Source organism: Macrobrachium nipponense, chromosome 34 (assembly GCF_015104395.2).
Source record: "Macrobrachium nipponense isolate FS-2020 chromosome 34, ASM1510439v2, whole genome shotgun sequence".
In the NCBI taxonomy this organism is placed as follows: domain Eukaryota; kingdom Metazoa; phylum Arthropoda; class Malacostraca; order Decapoda; family Palaemonidae; genus Macrobrachium; species Macrobrachium nipponense.
This window is the reverse complement of record NC_061095.1, coordinates 32241260-32257882: the sequence shown is the minus strand read 5'-3', so window position 1 is coordinate 32257882 and position 16623 is coordinate 32241260. Positions and strand designations below refer to the sequence as shown.

The window sequence follows — 16623 nt, the reverse complement described above, 5'->3', positions numbered from 1 at the left end:
CATTTAAGCATATCGTCCGTCGGCTTCATAAATATTAGAGCATCACATTGGTCACTGGATTCTTCATATATAAGACAAATAGTCCTTTGCGTTATGTAAGTAGACACAGTGATCTACATAATGTGTATAATGATAGTGCCTCACCACTGATGCTTACATAGCACCATTACTTAAGTGGTTACAAGCATTTAGGCCCTATCCGCTGCACCAGCTCCTCCTCACAGCGTCCCATTCGGGGAGAAGCCAGAAGCCAAGTGCGAGTCGTGGGAGACGATTATCTTCCCCGCAGTCCATATCCGTGAAATTCGGGTTCATACTTCTATGCTTGAGTAAATACGTGAGTGTCGGTGTTGACACGTGGGTAACATGAGTAACTTCCTGGCAAATACTCATCGGTTATCTTGAGTGAATACCTGAGGAACTGATTGCTCTCTGCCTCACGACTTGAAGAGGTTACTCTTGTATCTCCCCAAACAAGACATTTGACAGAGGTCGCAGTAAAAACAGTCCTTTGATATCACTTTACAGGGGAATTTTCCCTCTGTGATTGTCGTCTTTTTTCATGAAACGTTTGCCGAAGATGTGTGTGAGGCGTGGATGCTTTATTTTGATCATTTTATTTATTAGTTGTTTTATTATATTCCACGTATTATTATTAGAATGACTTGAGACCCCTAAGAAAAGGATCGATATGAAGTTCAATTTATTTTATTGAAAGTATCTCTGTAAATCTACTTATGATTACTGCCTATGATAAATATCTGATACTTTTTCGTCAGTTTTACAAGATTACCAGGTTCATCAGCAACACTCTTTTGCTCGTTTCATTGCATTGATTCTAAGATGGGTTTGATAGTTTGCTCTTATATATTTTATAACACATATTTGTATTGTTCCAATGATTTATAATGACTCGCTTATCATGTTTTATCTTGTGTTAAAGCTTTGCGGCAAGGATTTGATTGATTTATTTTTTTGTGGGGGTGCGGTGGCCGGCTAGTCTGAACGACTCGGGTATAAAAACAAACTATTAAAATTATGAAAAATAATTGGAATCACAAAAAAACATTATTAATATATATATATTAAGATATAGTATATATATAATATATATATATTATGTATAAATATATATATATGTGTGTGTGTGTCTGTGTGTGTGTATGTATATAATTGAGTTCTTTTAAGGTATGTTTTGATCGCTTAAAGACAATAACGGTTCTTTCAAGATTTAAATTACGTTAAATCACACACATTGCGTTGCACGACAAGAAAACTGAATATACGTAAGAAAACCTTAATGGCTTCTGCAGAACACGGTAGGACTCGGCGCTCAGTCTTCAGTAACAGGTTTAATCCCAGTTCGCCTGACCTGGCCTGACTTGGCACTCAGTCACACCAAACTTTACCGAACACGCCATAAAGCTTTGGGGCCTCGTGACCCGGCTTGACTCCCTGTAACTCGGGTGACGCACCATTGTCATACCCGAATGAAAGGCTCTCTCTCTCTCTCTCTCTCTCTCTCTCTCTGTTGAGATCATTACGAAATCCGAAATTCCCTTCATGCAAGGAACATTTGGATTTTAGCTGAAATTTGAGGATTGTATCTGTATCCCAGGAAAAACTGAGGTGTTGTAAGATGCAACAGAACAGGATTGGATTATGTTGCTCACATTTGACATATGAATTTACTTCCCCACTGTGCTTCGTGAAGGATGTCACTGGGGATGTTCTCACGCTCAAGTCGGGATGAGATGCCTCTCTCACGCATCTTGTATCTTGCCTGAACATGTTGAGGAATGATAATCTCTCTCTCTCTCTCTCTCTCTCTCTCTTATCCTGATGCGTTTCTTGTTTTTTGTTATGGTGATTCAGATATAGAATATTGTATAATTATTTTCATTATGTTAGGTGGCGTTTAAATATGGAAACTGAGAATTCTATCAACTTCATTTTGATTATATTGTTTTTAATGCTAAGTGAAGGTTAGTCATTCTTGAATCAAAATGGACATCCTTGCCTTACTCGTCCTCTATCCCCTCACCCCCTCCCCCTATCCTGACACAGAATTCCCTCAGCCATCTATCAACGCCGTTCAAGGCCAACATCCTTTTCTCTCTCTCTCTCTCTCTCTCTCTCTCTCTCTCTCTCTCTCTCTCTATGGTATTATATATATATATGGTACTATATATATATATATAATATATATATATATATATATATAATATATATATATATATATATATAGGATAGATAGATAGATCTTGCGCATTATGAAATTTACTTTATTATTATTTTGATTGTGATCCACAGCTATATTATATACAAACACACACACACACACACACACATATCACCGCAGTTGAACAAATAAGAATATGTTCAAGATAAGGACGGGTGAACGTGGGAATTTTTTTATATAAACTTTATCCCTTTGTTTCAGAAGAGTGTTTCAATTTTAAGGAATTTTTAAGATGTATGTGGAGAAGGGATAAGCTTAATATTATTTGTAAACACAGTACGTGGCCGTAACGCTGATGAGTTTTGTCGCCCTCCCCTTTTAACACCTGTCAGGTTTTGAGTTTTAGTCCCAACGGTTTGTGTGTATGCCACCTTAGCTTACATAATGTGATTTCTACACTATATCAGTCCTTCGTTAATGGCTTAGAAGGCTTAGAAATAGTGTCGAAACCGGTTAAAACCTACACCCAATCTCTTATTTTTTTTCACCTTTGGTGGTGTGTGGTAAACGTGTCAAGTGTTTACGAGATTGTATATGTGTGTGAAATAAATTCTTCTGTTAAAATAGGATGCGTTTCAAGTATGCTTGAGTGTGTGTGTGTGTGTGTCTATATATATATATATATATATATATATATATATATATATATATATATAATGTAGATTACTGCTGGCAAGATTTAAGACAGTGGGAAATTAGTTTGAAAGCTGAATTTTACTTTGAGCAGCCAAGTAATAAATGATATACTAGAAATAGATGAGAAAATCTTGTTGTTGGTATGTATGCAAAAATTGGCAGGAACCATGAATGTCTGGAGGATGTAATGGGCAGTGAAGGACCAAAAGAAACTAACGAAAATGCTGTCCAGCTTAATTGTAATTGCGCTCTGAATGTTTTGGTAATTGGAAGTACTCTTTTTCTCACAAAAGAACATCTATCAATACACTGTCTTAGACTTACCCTAATGGGAGCCTGTGAAACCAGATAGGTTGCAGCCATTAACCAAGAGGAGAAGGGTGCTGAGGAATGGTAGGAGCTACAGAGTAGCAGATATCAACATTAATCTCCGACTTGATATTGCCATACTAAATCTGAAGTTGAAAGCACCAAAAATAAAAGTATACAAAAACTAGGTTTAATACAGGAAAGCTTCTCGAATATGAACACAGAGTCTTTTGCAGTGTTATGTTGAAATGAATGTGCAATTCTAGAAATCATATCCGAGTACTGATTCAGCATCAAGATTGTATATCAACCTGCAGGAAAAGAAGTACTGTGTTCTGGAGGAACAAGATGGAAACCATGGATACCATAAAGAAGAAAGAAAACCAGAAGGTCTAGATACTCAAGTTAAACGCAGATGAAGGGATAAGAGTGACCTTTTGGATAAATGCATGTATGCATTTGTGTTTCAGTACTCTCAGACGTATTAATAAAATATCCATGGGTGAAAAGAATGAGGAATAAGTCAATAACATCAGCGGATGATACACTTGGGTTGAACAGTTATGTGAGCTCATGAATAAGAGATACTTTCATTGATATACCAGAAGCTTAAGAACACTTGAATGTGCTTTTGAATGAATTACTAGTTTTTGAAGTGGAATTAGTAAAGAAACTGATGAGGTGTAAAACACCAAATTACGGTGGAGACAATTTTATCTGAAACTGAAGTGACACCTCTTCTACTGTCTAGGCTGCTATGCAAAATATGGAATGAGGAAACAAGCCTAAAGATTGATAATTACTGGTCATAGCCAAGACACCAAGAAAGGTGACGACTGAATGCGATAACTACAGATGCATCACACTAATGTCGTTTATAACGAAAGTAATCAGGATGCTCATCCTCATTAGTCTAGAGAAAAGTAATTGTTAAAATACATAGAGGTGAATTAGTTTATAGTAGAAAAGGCATGAGTTGTATAAATCAAATATTTGGGCTGAGACGTATTGTAAAGCATTGTAATGATGTTGAAATACTTTTTATGGTTTTTTATTTTTATTATGAGAACTTCCACAGAATGTGTTGTAACTTTTAATTATGGATTATATCACGTTTGCTGTCGGCCATTCTCATAGATTTCACAAGAAAAAAGTGGTCGGAAATGGAAGAGGTTTATACTGGAGTAGGAAAAGAAACCTTAAAAACTTAAAATAATCTGCCTCTCCTAGTGACTGCTATGGCTTAAGAGCTCTGTGAGAAAATTGTATATGAGGCACTTTGCATGTCTGGCAGTTGCCTGGATCTGTTGTTAACAGATTCCTCCAGTGTAATAGCCAGTGTTATAGGGTCTCCAGTTGGCGCTACTAATCCTGGTTTAGTTTTTTGCTGATTTAAACTGCACGAGCAGTCCCTGATTTTTGCTAGTCTTGTAATAACCACAGGCACATCCAGGATAGATATTTGAAGTGATCTTTCCCTTCTGAATTGGTTACAGTTTTATAAGGAAGTTGAGCCATTGTTCCTTCAACTAGTAGTTTTGTCAACATAATGATTAAAAAGCGAATTCCTACTATTGTTGGTTTATCGTAATAAATACAAAGCCTGGTTTATTGGTAATCTTAAATGTGCTCTAGCTGAGGATCATAAATGGTCGGCTGTTCTCAAATCTGCATTTTTTGGTGTAAACTCAGCATTTCCTCCTTTGCATAAAGGAGATATTCCTGTCACTCATCGTTGAAAGGAAACAGCCTCTCGTTTGGCTGATGCTTTTCACAGTAAGAGAGCAATGAAAAACTCGGTATGTCCCTTTTTTGTTTAATGTAGCTTCAAAGTGCTTTCATGGGTTAATCAGTAGAGGCTTCTTTACTATTTGGTGGAAGGTTTGATAATGTTACTCCGTTAGGTAGTATATGTGGTTGTTGTTATAGTAATTACGCTGATTACTGCACAATTTCTATAACTCCAGTATTATTTGAGGTTTTTGAGCGTATGTTGGCAAAACTTCTTAATGCTTAAACGTCAGAATGCCTATGCTGAAAGTAATCATTATGGCCTAGTTTGTAATTGTGATGGTCTTCTTTAACTTTAGTGTTGTACAGAAATCTTTAGATTTCGGTTGAGGAGTTTGCATGATTAGTCCTCACTAAAGTGTTGCTTGTGATAGTGTTTAACATGAGGCCCTTGTTTCAGACTTTGTGTTCAGGGTAGTGATCTTGGCAAGTTACTTTGGATATACAATATGTGGTTTGGTCTTGATAGCAAGCTTATTGTTTATGAAGATGATGCCACTCTGTGCATCCATCTCATCTCCTGATTCAATAATAGACCAGTTTTTGCTGACTTTCTTAACAAATATTAACTATAATTGGTTCGTGTGGGGTATGAAGTTAAATAAATCCTAAATAAATCCTAGCAAAACTCAAAGACAGCTTATTAGCAGTTCTAGGATACAGGATCTCCCCACCCGCATCTCTGCAGTGACAGTTTCTTTAAGTATGCAACTGTCTTCATTGCAAACTCTGTAGAAACTTGGCTAGATGCACAAAAAATCAGTATACTGAAAAAGTCATTTAAAATTTTTGGAAACCTGTCTATCCTGACGAATTTTTAAATTATTTTATTCATCTTTATATTGAATATTGTTCCTTGTTTGTTCTTCAGCAGCTGACTTGCTGAGATTTCTTAAAATGTTGAGGAAAAACTTGAGATCTGCAAGTTTCTTAGACCTGATCTTGATATTTAAAATTATTTTAAAAGCTGTATAAACTGTTGAATATTCTGTGCATTTTAATTTTCTCAGACAATACCATACGTCACGCATTGTTGATATGCAATAAATTTTAAGTCTTTTCCTGTAAGTTTTATTATTGCTGTGACCTAATGCCGGAACGGTTTCTGTAATAGTTGAACTGCTGGAACGAGAAGTTCTAATTTGCGGCGAATGGCTTTTTTTTTTTATTCAGATCGACGTTAGTGGCCTTATTAAATTGTTAGTTTTCTTCTTTTGTTACTGTTTATACAGTTTGTTTTTCTTTAATTGTTTCTGTCATTATGCGCGTTTGTTTTCCTTTATTATTTTTATTTTATAATTTTTTTTCTTGTTATTTCTCTTTTATAATTTATACTCTACGTCTTTGCTTTGTTTTGAGCTGCTTTCCCCACTGGGGCCCTTGAGCAGGTGCCTTTTGCCTTCCCTGTGTGTCTTATATAAATACGGCTTATGAGGAAACGAGTTTGTTATTGGGCCAGTGCGAGTCTTTAGGTTCACAGAGGAGACAGACAGAGTTAACGTTGCGAAGGAGGTGTGAGACATTTTGCCTCATATTTCTCTGTACCTGTCTTCTCACCCCTGTGAGGGATCTCCTTACTATATGACGCATCACATCCGCTTAACTTTAAACCATTGGGGGGCCCCCCCACCCCACTCGATATGTCACCGCTGTTACCCGGAAAGAGGAACGAGAAAGGATGAGTTGGTGGCACTTGTAAAAATGCTTCCTTTCTGTGGAGCATTTTAGTAGTAAAAATCCTTCCTCTCTATGGAGTATGGAGCATTTTCGTATCAATAACAGCTACAGTTACTGTTTGTATTGTTTTTTTATTATTAATTAGGACGATGATAACATTAGTGTTTTGTTTTCGTTGTTAAAATAAGCTGTTTCACAAACCATTTTTTTCATAGAAGTTGTTTTGACCCAGATGTTGATCGGTAGTAATGTGATTCCAAGAGATAGCCAGAGTTCACACTTGATGATTTGCAAAAGTCCGATATCAGTCACTTGATTATACTATACAAGTGTGTGTGTGTGTGTGTGTGTGTGTCTTTAATAACACTAAAACAGTCAAACCAATCAAGAAATACTTCGTATTTGTTTTCATTTACTCCGCATTAATGTAGTACATGAATATTTTTCGTATAGAATGACGGCATGCTTTGTATTAGGTGTTATACATAACATACATATAATCTATATAATATATCTATCTATCAATATATAATATATATATAGATATGTGTACTGTATGTATCGTAATGGGTATGTATGTATGGTAATACACCTTGATACAAAGGCATGCTGGTCATTCAATAATAGTTTAGATTATAAAAAATTAGGCTTGATCATAATGTAACTTCAGACTTCAGATCTTTAGGGATAATAAAGTTTTGTAACATGTAATATGTGTTATTTAAAGGAAGGTTTTTCTTAAAACATATGTAAATCCGGCCTGCATATAATTATCACACAATGCAAATTAGTTTGTTTTTATGAATTTAGATTATGTGGAGCCTTTGAAATAAGTTATAATAATATGTAATAAAAGTATATTGACGCAGTTGTTGACGATAGGATAGCCGCTAATGTTCGCTGTCGCCCTTTTCAGAGACTGTCCCGTGGAAGCTTAGCGAGTCAGTTAGCGTCCTCTTTTATGCGTTCCGTCGTAAATATTAATACGAAATAAATTAAAATGATTAAAAACAAACAAATTAAAATGATTAAAAACTGTAAAGCGAATGAGGGTTAAGGACACATCGATAGCTCCGCATTATGTATAAATCATGATATGAGAATCGTGGAGCAAGAAAAACGAGTTGTATGGAGAATGAATAACATTGCCTGCCCCAGCCCCCAGCCCTCATTCCACCAACCTACTCAAGGTTGTGATGAATGGAAGCGATTAATCTCGGCCTTTTGCTCTTCATTGTGGAGTCTTCTCACCCGTCGACTTTCATTTCCTCCTGCCATATGGCACTGGTCCTCGCTTTCCTCCAACCGTGGCGTCTTGTCCCCTCTCTCCTTTGGCTGAGGCTGCCTCAACGAAGGCGTGTCCCAGGCATGCCCTGCCTTAATCCTCTCACACCTGGCACTGCCACGGTGAAGAGGGTGACACTTTCGGGGGAGGGAGAAATCTTCGAGTGATATCACCCTCCACAGACCGCACCTACTTCTTTTTTATTTATTTTTTCACGATTTTATATATATATATATATATATATATATATATATATATATATATATATTATATATATATATATATATATATATATATATATATATATATAATATAGTGTGTGTGTGTGTGTGTGTGTGTCTGTCGTGTGTGTGGGGTATCTTGTAAAAGAAAAAATATATATTTATTTTTTTATTGCTACACACATTATAAACTTTTGTCTGTTCTTAATAAACTCTCCAAGAAAGAGGTTCATTAAAGAACGTAACTATTGGGCATATTGTAACAAAACCATTTTTCATTTTCCAATGTGGAATACAGTTGAATATATACTGGAAATTTGAGTTATGTTGAGTTTCTTTCTGTCTTCACCGGTCGAAATTTCATGCTATAGTTCTCGCTCGTTCCTCGCGTGTAATTCCCACTATTCCTGTCCTTCACTTCTTTTTTCCCATGACTGTCTTTGGACCCATACTTCTCATTTGTCACCCCCCCCCCCCTCCTCCCCCTCTTTCCCAGGTTCTTGTGTATCCTAAGGTCCTGGAGCCACCTGGTGGTCGATGACAGAAATGGATGCAGGTAGCCAGGACGCATTACTTGGTCTCTCCTCGCCTTTCTCGGCACTTCATTCGCACCCGCGTCCTTCGCCTTTCCCAGCAACGGTTTGGCCATATGGACGTCCAGTGCAGGACTCTTTGCGCAGAGCTCTTCTATGTTGAAATGTGGTTATTTGACGCGAAGCGAAGGAAGGACGGCTGAGGAGAGTATCATATAATAGTTCGTTGGCTTTTTCCGCCTTTTCCTGTTTAGTTGTAATGAGAAGTTTATGCTGCTTTGTAACACACTTTCATCGTTTTTTTTCTGCATGTTTAGTCGTCTAAGTATATACACATCATGGTAATCATGATGTGTATGTATTATGTACTGTATATGCAGAATATAACAGTGCACAAAGCATACTCTTTTAATGTTAGTAGAAATGCATAGACAAATAAAGTGTGGCCTAATTTTTTTTAAGTGAAGGACCCAAAACTGTGGAGACTGACAAGACGTAAGTTATTACAGGTAAAAAAATTATATATATAATGTGTATATATATTGACCCCACATATTCCAAAGTTGATAGTAATGATAATAACTAATTATTTATTGAAAAGGAATTTTTAACAACGTAAATTTAGAAGTGCAGTGTCACTAGAGTATTGACGAGTTATCGTTTGTGGCAACGGTAAAACAACTACTTCTGCCGCTACAACTACTACTTCTACTACTATTACCACAAAGGCTGGAAGTCGTTGCGACTCCAGGAAACAAATGATGAATGTAAAAGTGTTACTCATTTTTAAATATGAATCTGCATCTGATGAATGGAACCAGCTATTGTTTCCCAAATTTATTATTATAATGAATATAATTATTGGTTATTTTAGAACGTCATTGTAGAAGTAAATATGTGCAGTATACTTTCTACTGCGTAATCTGTATTTTTTTGTTTATCTAATGGCGATTTCTTCTTTTATTGCAGGTGAGGCCATCTTGATGAGCATTACTGGAGAGGATAAATAGATAACAGTTTTTCCAATGGAGGGTACAGTACAGTTTCTTTTTTACTCGCTCTCATATTGGGTATATATCTTTTGTTGAGAAGGATGACAAGTAGAGACCAAAGGACCTTTAAGATAAATAATCAAGTTTTTATTTCGGTAATATAATCATTGGAGGTATTGCCATCTTATGCCCCTGTCTATTTTTTGTTATGCCCATCGCATCTTTCGGGTGAAACCTCAGTCTCATTTCCTTCATTTGATTGTCTATACTTTTGTAATAAGTTGGCCATACTATAGGTTCCTCTATAATAAAATCTTGACCTAAGGCACAGAAAGGAAAGGGGCAAGGGGTATTCAACCGAGTTTGATTTTCGGCGTTTTTTGGTTTGTACGATCGACACCTTGCCACAAACTATTGCTAAATCATGAATAGTGTCAGTTGAATACAGGCAGATGAGATTTTCATCCGAGCCTTTTATATCAGCAGCCGTGTACATATTTATCAATACACGCACAGCGCAAGAAAAGTAGTCGTTAGTTTTTCCGGCAGTTTGAATGAACGTTCTAAAAATGCCCACCGACATGTGTAAGCTCTGAATTGTATGCGTTTAAAATCTGAAATGTACATGTATGAACCCTTGGGTGTATGCGTGTAAGTTCTCATATGTGTATGTGCAAGTTCTCAAGTGTATACGTGTAAGCCCTCAGGTGTGAGGCAATATTGGGCGAAGAGAGAAATGTTTGCAAAACTCTTGAAGCACTCTCGCGATAGCTGTGATCCCCGCCTTAATTTAGCTGATCTCTCTCTCTCTCTCTCTCTCTCTCTCTCTCTCTCTCTCTCTCTCTCTCTCTCTCTCGACACTTCCGTGTAATCGCTCATCCCTCTTTACCCATAAAACCTTTCCCTTTTTTAATCGATGCATCATTAAAGTTTGATGAGTTTGTCGGGTGTCGGGAAAAAGATACATGGAAAATTTGAGGTGCATAAAAAGTAGACTATGCTCGACGATATGATTAAACAGTGCCTGCATTCTGTTTCCCCCTCATAAAATACCCCCCCACCCCCCCCCCCCCCCCCCCCCCCCTTAAACAGGTAGTAGAAACATTTTTAAACTGTGAATTTCATATATATATATATATATATATATATATATATATATATATATATATATATATATATATAATATATATATATATATATATATATATATGTTTGTGTATGTATGTTTTTATATATGTATATATCACATTACCTCAGGTGAAAAAAATAGGAGACGGGTTGTAGGTCCTGACCGGTTTCGACGTTATTTACAAGCCATACCGATACCATGAGAGTATATAGTAATTTTTACCTCTAGCCCAAATGAATTTTTAAGCCTCCCCTACTCTAACACCTGTCACTGGTGGATCTTCTGTAGTCTCAAACGGTTGTTTATCTTCGTCAGTTCTGTCTCTATTGTATATTTATTCCTAACACTAGGTATCAGCCCTTCGGCAGTGACTCTGAAATAAAGTCGAAACCGGTCAGGACCTACAGCCCGTCTCTTTTGTTTTCACTTTTAGTGTGACAAAAGAACCCCTTGGTAAAGTGATTAATTTATATATATACATATATATGTATATATTTATACTGTATGAGCGTGAATGGAATCACAGAAACATAAGAACACTTCCACTGGGAAAAACAAGACAGAAGGTAAATCCTGACTGGTTTCACCTCATTTACTCTTAAGATATCATTAAGGACTATAATAGTGCATAGTGATAGAAATTTACATCGTACTAATCAGACCTTCCAGTCGAGCATACGGACAGTTGAAACGAATACATTATCTGGGGATGAATGCGTCATTAACAAACCCGGTTCTCTCTGATGGAAATATTTTGTTCTCAACAGGACCCCACCGACAGGACTCCTTAAAATCTTTACCGGCATCCTTTGCCTGAGTCCCATTGACACTGCAAGCACTATTCCTTCCCTGTCTTCACTTTCCAGCAACCCCAGGCAGACTCACTTCGTGTCGATCTGTTCCTGTGCACTCTTCCTTATGTCTCACGACTTAACAAATCGTCTACCTCTATCCTGAAACATATCAATTATCATGGAATCATTTTCTTCTCTTCCGAACCACATCCTTACCCCAGAGCATAGTTTTTTTTTTTTTTTTTTTTTTTTTTTTTTGCACGGTGTGGGGTTTAAAACTCCGTGGCTTTCTCACCAAGCAGAGCAACGAGATTGTTATTTTTTTTATTCTTTTTTTTTTATTTTATTTTCCCTCCTTGACCTCCCACCGGAATGAAAGTGCCTGGTTCTTAGGTCACAGGAGAAGAGAGTCATCTGCCACTTAAGGTAATTGTGTATGTGCATATATATATATAGATATATATATATATATATATATATATATATATATCTATATATTTTATTTAATATCTTTTATATCTATATATAACAACTAGAAAATACATATATAGGTATATATATGAAGTGTTGGAGAAGCAGAATTAAATAAAAGTTAGTAGATCGCATAACATCTAAATAAAACCATAGAACGCCGTTTTCGTTTTGTGCGCCCATTTGCCTTCATAACGCACATTCTCGCTGTGTAGCAGCCCAGATTCCATATAGAGGCCTGCAGCAGCAGCAGCGTCTTGATCCGTAGGGAAATTCGTTCTGGCCAGATTGAAGAAATACGATCTTAAGGACGCCCGACCGAAGGGTCATATCTCATGATCGTATATTTGGACAAGGCCATTTCGATGAATTCATGGAAGGGCGCAGGAATCTCTCCAGCCTCCCGTCACATTTATGGTCATTTGTAGAGGAGATGGGTGGGTGGTGGGTGGGTTATGGGTTATTGTGATTTTGCATAATACCTCAGTCGATTTCTAAAGTGTTTGTGCATACTTGGGATCCTTACTAGAGGATGGAGAGGACGACGACTTAACACTGTTACTTGTCCTATCTATTATTGAGTTTTTGATGGATCGCCGTTGTTTGCCTTGGCAAGGAAGCGGATTTCAGAAATAGAAACGAACTTTTGGAAGAGGGAGGAGGTTCGTGTTGGGATCTGGGGGTCTTTTAAGGAACTTTGCCTGCCTCATAGAATGTGAGAGTGAACAGATTTTAATACGTTCTATTTGATGTAGGAACATAAGAAACTTTAAAGGTAATACGTTATGGAAAATTCTGATAAACTGCATCGCTAGCCATGGTAAATATTAGTGTTAGCAAAGGAAAATTTAGTATTGCTATTTCAGTGTAATTTTTTCGTTTATATAGAAATAAACCTACTATATTATCGTATATATATATATATATATATATATATATATATGTATATATATATATTATTAATATATATATATAATATTATAATAATACATATATGTGTGTGTAAATAGAACCCATGATATTTTACGAAAGGAAAGTTTACATTTTTTCCAATTTTCCGTTCAATTTGTGGTGTTAATATTTAGAGAAAATTTGTCCCATTTTTGTCCTCGTAGGACATACCTTTTATATGGACATACTTCAACTTTTACCTTTTACAGGAGATACTTCAACTTTTACCTTTTACAGGAGATACTTCAACTTCTTAATCTCTGTTCGGAGGGAAAGATAGAATCGTCACTCCACGTTTCCGGCTACTTGATTGTTATCCGTTCCCTCATTTGCATATAGCTCGTGTCTGTTTACGAAAAAGACTCAACAGTCATATTGTGGAGCTTCAATAATCCACTGAATCTCTTTTGTTTATATTCTTGTTCAGGGAAGGAACTTCATACACACACACACACATATATTTTATATATATATATATATATATAATAATATATAGATATATAGAGAGAGAAGAGGAGAGTAGAGAGAGAGAGAGAGAGAGAGAGAGAGAGAGAGAGAGAGAGAGAGAGAGAGAGAGTTTAATAAAAATATGTAGCGAGGGGGGGGGGGGGAGAATTGTAATCTTCAAGAGGGCTAAAAGCCTATATCCTAAATCCTCCCGCACCCTTGTTCCCTAAGTCCGTTAATCTCACTTGTGTGCATTAAACAGCCACCCTTGAGAACCTCTCATCTCGTCTCTTACTCCACTGTTACTCGTGTTTATCCTTATCATTATTATCCCCTGGACGGCAACCGCGCCATTATTCCCGTCTGTTATTCAACTTATTCGGCGCCTCTCCAACTGTATTCCGGGCGTGAGATTAACGACTGTTATCGACTGGACTCTGTACAGCAGTTCCGAGGTGTGAATTGAATCAAAGCATTGAGAGGGAATTGGCTATTGTCATTCAGTTTCCGATTTGTCCGTGGTGAGCTTCACTTTCTTGTGTGTGTGTGTGTGTGTGTGTGTGTGTGTGTGTCCCCTTCCGTCCATTCGTGTGTACGAACGCGAAGATGACAAACGTTGATGTAGATAGTCAACTACACGAACTATCCTATTGGGAGATAAGGCTTCATAGTATTATATGAAATGTTCGTCGTAGATCAGTAATTGCCTCTCATGATGCTAACTCAACGAAATGATGAAGACAACCGTTTAATTTGGTGTCTTAAGGTATCTGAAAGAAATTAATGTCTGTACAGATTGCTGTACAAAATTATGTGAGAGAAATGTCGTTAGGAAATTCTGTTTGTAGTACAAGTTCCCCGCTCACCGAAATGGCGCGAAATGCCAGGAAAGGGCGCCAAATTACATGCGTGGCACGTGAGGGTTTTCTGTTACCGCGAATGCGGTGGGTGGGTAATAGGGGCTGACGATGAAGAAGTAGGCAGAGGGAGGAATCGCTAAGTAAGAGAGGAATTCAGGCCTATGATGGATCGCTTGATATCTTGTGTGTGTTACGCTTGTAGACGTCGGAATGCTCGAAAAATAAGTGCTTAAAGAATGAGGGAGATGGAATTCGTACATCTTAAAGCCCATTGAGAATTGACGCGGGAATGAATAATGACAAATTTAAGACCTAAGTAAGTCTTTGGGGGCTTTAATTTATAATGTTATCTCATCAATTACAGTGAGATTTCACATGGAATGACACATGATTAATAGTAGTGTGTGGGGCCTGGAACCTGGATAAGAGGAGGGTCGGCAATGGGAATGCGCCTGGTCTTGTAGGAAAATATTTAGTTTAGTATTATCCTTTCCGTTGTGATGTTATGAGAACAACAGACGTGTTCGGTTTCTACAGGTAAGGCTTTGATTCCCATGGATGGTGCAACAAAGTATTGATAGTTGCTTGAACTTTATTATTAGCTTATCCCATATATAGTACCTTTAATTCATGTGGAGTGCTGCATTTTGCAACCTTGAAAACGCCACCTGGACGACATCCAAATACTAACGGCCGAGGAAAACAAGAAACGCTAAATTGGAAGAGAGAGGCGTGATTTATCTACGAAGGAAGTAATAGACTTACTCTAGCAATAGTGCCAAAGACGATAGCATTAGTGTGTTTTCAATGCTCACTTAAGTTTCCTCTATTTTTATTGCTCAAGAAGCACATGAGCGTGTTGGTTTTTCGGATGTAATCAGAGTGAAATGTAGAACTGTTAGTGTTTGTTTACACACACACACACACACACACACACACGCGATTAAATTGGCTTTTGTAAGTTAAAATCCATTGTCCTTCAGTAACAGAGGGTGAGACCTGATAGTTAATAGGTCGCCGGTGGATGTTATAAGACAATTAGCAAGAAGCCTAATCCCGCAATACTAGCTGACTGGGACTCAGAGGGATAAGATCTATAGTCGGCCTTTTAAGGGATCCTCCCCAACAACCTACCGTCATATTTATATTCCTGCGTCTTATTCAAAAGGGTCTTACGAAAGGAAAATGCATCCTTTTTAGACCCCACTGAATGCAGTGAACCATTTCTGAATGTGGTCTCTTTCTTCGTTGTCTTTCGTTTCTCTCAGAGAACGATATACGACGCGAAGGTCCTGTGCAAATCAAAGGTTTCCTACGAAGACTGAATCAATCTGAACTTATTGTGCCTTTTACGAGCCATTTTCTGTCTGACCACTGTCCAGAAATTCGTGTGCGGTAGTCATTAATTGGGTTGACTTCCTCCTCCTTTGTCGCTGGGTCTTCTTTTCACACATTTGACAATGCCTTAGTGCCTCCTTTCGGGAGAGGAAGATTCGTTACGACACAGGCGTAGCGTTTGGTCAGTCGGACTTGGGAGGCCATCACTAAGGTGTGAGAATGTGAAAAGGCTACCTTGTGTAAAATGACACTTTTGGCGTCTCGGGGCTCGTGACCTATTGTCTCTTTCGTCAGATTTGTTGGATCTTTTGCAAGTTGCGAGTATTGATTTTAGTTTCAGTTGATTAAAAAGAGAAGTATGCTTAATGCATCGGACAGTGGTGCAATGTATTTCATTCCTTAACTACTTCCGTTATTTTGTGGTAGCGCATCCACAAGTACAGATTCACAAGTGTGTCATATTTACCATTTACCAATTTTTTTTATATGATTGAGTTTTGTTTTCCAGAGCCCACTTTACAATGGATCTAATCTAAAACGGTCGACCATAAGAGTACGGAATGGAGTGAAAAAATTTTGTCGGTTATTGAGTCAAATTCATGGTCTTAATTTCAGTGAGAAGAAAACCTGACAGACAGCACCTGTGTTACGTAATACTTGATGAGTTACCATCCCACACCACAACCCCAAAGGCAAAAGCGTATGAGATTTTTCACGTCATTTTCAAACCAATCAGGAAAAGATAACATTTTTGTACTATTATCCAGTTTATTAGTAAGGACTAGTTACACTGATATTGAGCATTTGCATCATTCGTTTAACGAACTGCATAATAAAACTATAATAAAAGACACTAATTTTGTTGGAATGATCTTTTGAACAAATTGCAGATTATTAGGAACTAGTTATGGGCATTTTGTTTGAACAATAACTGAATTTTAGAGTTC

General features: G+C 37.2%; 1 protein-coding gene across 10 annotated transcripts in view; it reads left to right on the top strand.

Annotated features, from left to right (window-relative positions):
• LOC135208014 (delta-like protein C) overlaps nt 1-16623 on the top strand; it is a 633917-nt gene that overhangs the window by 554908 nt on the left and 62386 nt on the right. The window contains exon 5 of one of the 10 annotated variants that reach the window (XM_064240111.1): nt 9664-9726. The exons of the other annotated variants lie outside the window; for them this stretch is intronic. The gene's annotated coding sequence lies outside the window, so the exon portion shown is untranslated. The remainder of the gene's footprint in view (nt 1-9663; nt 9727-16623) is intronic. 10 annotated transcript variants of the gene reach the window in all.